The 4,115-nt window shown below is 42.9% G+C and overlaps 1 non-coding gene across 1 annotated transcript; it reads right to left on the bottom strand.

Moving 5' to 3' along the window:
- Positions 1 to 2,668: 2,668 nt before the first annotated feature.
- trnat-agu (transfer RNA threonine (anticodon AGU)) lies at positions 2,669 to 2,741 on the bottom strand. Its single transcript has one exon. It is a non-coding gene; the product is annotated as a tRNA-Thr (tRNA).
- Positions 2,742 to 4,115: the final 1,374 nt, after the last annotated feature.

Raw genomic sequence — 4,115 nt, 5'->3', positions numbered from 1 at the left:
CGATCAAAGCAAGCAGGAGTATCAAAGGAGTCAGGCTTAGGGGGTCGGTCAGAGAACAGGCGGAGGTGGGTACACACAGGTTGATGATCAGAGATACGGGAGTGCAGGAACGGGGCATGAGTTGCAACGATCTGGTGCCGGAGCAGTCGTCCCCATTTTCCTATATACACCGGGGCAATCAGCCAGCATGAGGCGCAGGTGTGCACCTCCCAATCAGCGCGGCCGTGCGGGAACCCACACAGCCAGGGCTGGACCAGCAGGACCATGACAGAACTGTTTTCTAGCCAATTGTAGGACAGATAGAGACAACAACCGATCGCATTCACAATCACACCTACGGGCAATTTAGAGTCTCCAATTACTGCATGTTTTTGAAATGTGAGATGAATCCGGAGTGCCCAGAGAAACCCCACGCAGGCACCAGGAGAACATGCAGACCCCACACATGGCAGGCTGGGATTTGAACCCCAGTCCTCAGTACTGTGAGGTGTACGCTGTACAGCCACACCATTGTGCCACTTAATTTATTCATCCATCCATCCATTATCTTTGCCCCTTAACCTCACGCGGGTCACGAGGAATGCTGGAGCCTATCCCAGTTGTCAACGGGCAGGAGGCGGGATACACCCTGAACTGGTTGCCAACCAATAATTTATTCATCGTTTTTTAATGTATTTTTTCAACTGTTACATACTTATCGATTTTTCCCTCACATGGCGCTTGGGTGGATAGGGGGCTTGGAAAATTGATGGATTTTTATGTCCTCTTATGGTTAACATTTTATCAGTTTTTATTATGATTTTTATTTGGGGTTTGATGGTCTCAACAAATTCCACCCATCCATCCATTTCCATAGCTGCTCATCCTCACAAGGGTCGCGGGAGTGCTGGAGCCTATTCCAGCTGTCAACGGGCAGGAGGCAGGGTATACCCTGAACTGTTTGCCAGCCAATATCAGGGCACATGGAGACACACAAGTCACACTCACAATCCCACCTAGGGGTAATTTAGAGTGTCCAATTAATGTTGCATGTTTTTGGGATGTGGGAGGAAACTGGAGTGCCAGGAAAAAACCCATGCAGGCCCGGGGAAAACATGCGAACTCCACACAGGTGGGCCGAGATTGAACTCTGGTCCTCAGAACTGTGAGGCCAACGCTTCCCAGCCGTGCACTTAACTGGTTAATTTTAATTTATTTTATTCAATCTTATTAACTGCTATTTCCTCACAACAAAGATTTTGGGGTAAAATACTGTGTCCTTATTTAATTTATTTCACATATTAATTTATTTTCATTCTCTTACATTTCTTTCTTTCCAGCTTAGTCCTCAGTGATTGCCATTGAGCCCCAACTCCAGGGAAGTGAGGTCCATCATGTTAAATCATCATAGGAGGTCATTAGGAGGTCTGCATGGGTTTTCTCCTGGCACTCCGGTTTCCTCTAAAATCTCTGAATTGCCCCGAGGTGTGATTGTTAGTGCGGCTGTTTGTATCAATGTGCCCTGCGATTGGCTGGCAACCAGTACAGGGTGTACACCACTTCGTGCTCGATGATAGCTGGGATAGTCTCCAACGTTCCCGCGACCCTTGTGAGAATATGCGGCTAAAAAAATGAATGGATGGATGGATGGATTATTGGGACACTACACATCCCTTATGGCCTATACATTGCGTACATAGAATCATATCTTTGTCCACATGTGATTAATATAAATGAGAATTACCAAAAGGTCAAAAAGTGTAAAGTCAAATCAAGTTTCATCAAGATCAGATTCATATTGTGCAGCTGGCAACCAATTAAAATGTGGCATTGAAATTCCCATTCAAAATGTTCAGAAGCTTATATCACTGTCCATCTTATCAGAGAAAGCGATAAATTGTCATGACAAGGCTTGATGAGATGTCATGACAAAGTTTGGGAGTCTAAATCCAAAGTAATGAACCCAGACTTACTTTCATTAGCCCTAAGACATGTATTTAAAGTCCAACTCTGTCTGCCCGCAATAATGATATCATAAATAATCCTCACTAGCCCTTCTCCATGTCTTCTCATTTTATTTAATCTTCTGTTCACACAGTCACACCTTCCGTATTGATAGACAGGCTATCCCTTTCCACAGCATCATAGTCAAGTATGACAAAAACAAGTAAACATGGCTTCAAAAGTCCTTCAAGCTTTCATTTAAAGCAGTAAGTGCAACCACAAGCAGCCTCCTGACGTGTGCCAGTCATTTAATTCTTCATGTCGCTGTTGTCACAGAGAGAGCAAATGAAGTATGTACTGGTAAGTGCTTTGTGTGTATTACGGGTGGGTGCTATGTTGGTTGATAGAACACATGCACTTTGTATGAGAGATAGCGTTCCTGAAAACCAAAATCTTTCATGTATAAACTGTGTGAAACTTTACTTTCACTCTTTACAATTAAACCATCATAATCAATATGAATTGATGTCACGTCACAGTTCGGTATTCTTTGAATAAATGTCCAAATTTTGAAAGAGATGTCACATTTACTTATTTTTTGTGATACCTGGGAAACATCTTCTTGACTAATTAATAAGTAAGTTAGGGGTCGCCACAGTGTAGAATCTCAGATGAACGCTCACATTTATTTTGCACAATTTCTACACTGGATGCCCATTCTAACACAACCTGTCTTGGGGAGTAGAGGCCCCAGTGAGATATGAACTCATGACCCCTGGTTTACTAAACCAATGCTCTAACCACTGATCTATGGGGCCTCCTGTTGAGTAGCTAATGTACTAAAAAACAGAGAAAATGGTACATTGATATAATAATTTTAATTTGTTCCATAGCCACACTCTTATCGCTAAGCATTCGGAGCTTGAGTGCCTTGAGTTCCATTTCTTTTCAATGGAGAAAGGTGCCCATTTAAAATAAATGGAAGATTAAAAAAAGGAAAAGAAAAGAAATGGAATTCAAGGCACTCTTATCTTAAAGCACGATTATACAATATTTAATACATGATTAAAAGGATAGTTTAAAGGATTTTGCCTAGGCAAGCAAGCAGGGGTGGGATTTGAACGCTAGTCCTCAGAACTTTGAGGCCAACACTCTACAGCTGTGCCACCATGCTGCCCCTTTGTCTTTGGATTTGCATACTTTTACAATTAACTCATTCAAATTCCAAGCAAAAGGAAAATGTACCAAATGAATACTTTTCTCTGCTTTCTGGAAGTATTGTCACATGACTCGTTGAGTAGTAACAAGCTTCTCATGTCCACACCAGTAAATCCTCTGCCACATCATTTCCCATAATAATTGCCTGGTGGACCTTGCTTGGCACTACCAAATTTTGTGCTCCTGCAAGAGCAATTTGACCTGCTAAGCCTCAGCAACATACACTTAACACTGCACTCAAAATAAAAAATGGGTTTCCCTGATGATGATAATGATCACTTCAGTTGGAATTTACCCACAAGTAGGGCGATAAATTAAGCATTTGTCCATCCTTATCTACAACAAATGAGCCAATGTCTGTGTTTTATAAGCCATTTATTCTCAAAATAACAAAATGTACTCTTAGCTATCATAATCTCATCGACTCTCATCTTCATCCCCCGACTGTCGCTTATTTTTGTGAATCCATATGTCTTCCTCTCTAACCTCCAGTTCTTTGTCAGCACTATCTGGGACTTTTTGTCAGTATTATAGTTTACTACAGCAAAAATATCCCTGTATGAAAAGCAAACAACCACTAGTACAGCCAATCAGGTCATGTTGCAGCCAGGGCAACGAGAGGACAGTTCTTTCTGTTTCTTTTCAACTCTCTTCATGTGTCCTTTCATTCTTCCAGGGCACTGCAGCTCCTCCTTCCACAGCTCTCATCCGCCAGCCCTCCCTCCCTCCATCCTCCTCTCCATCTCTGCTAGGTGCAGCATGTATGTGAGCGTGTGTGAGGCAGCACAGCCGCCCATGTGTTTACATATCAGCCTATCAGTGCAGCTGGATTTCGCGCATCTGTAGAGGACGAAGGCATTTTGCGGATGCCCCAAATGAAATTGAAAAGGGATTCTCATTGCTGCCGGACATACATCCACCTTTAGCTCTTAGATCTGAGCCCGTCTTGTTTGCTGCATCCCTGTCTCCATGCT

The sequence above is a fragment of the Syngnathoides biaculeatus genome, chromosome 3 (assembly GCF_019802595.1).
Source record: "Syngnathoides biaculeatus isolate LvHL_M chromosome 3, ASM1980259v1, whole genome shotgun sequence".
NCBI classification, from domain to species: domain Eukaryota; kingdom Metazoa; phylum Chordata; class Actinopteri; order Syngnathiformes; family Syngnathidae; genus Syngnathoides; species Syngnathoides biaculeatus.
The sequence above is the reverse complement of the archived record's forward strand: the minus strand, read 5'-3'. Positions and strand labels throughout refer to the sequence as shown.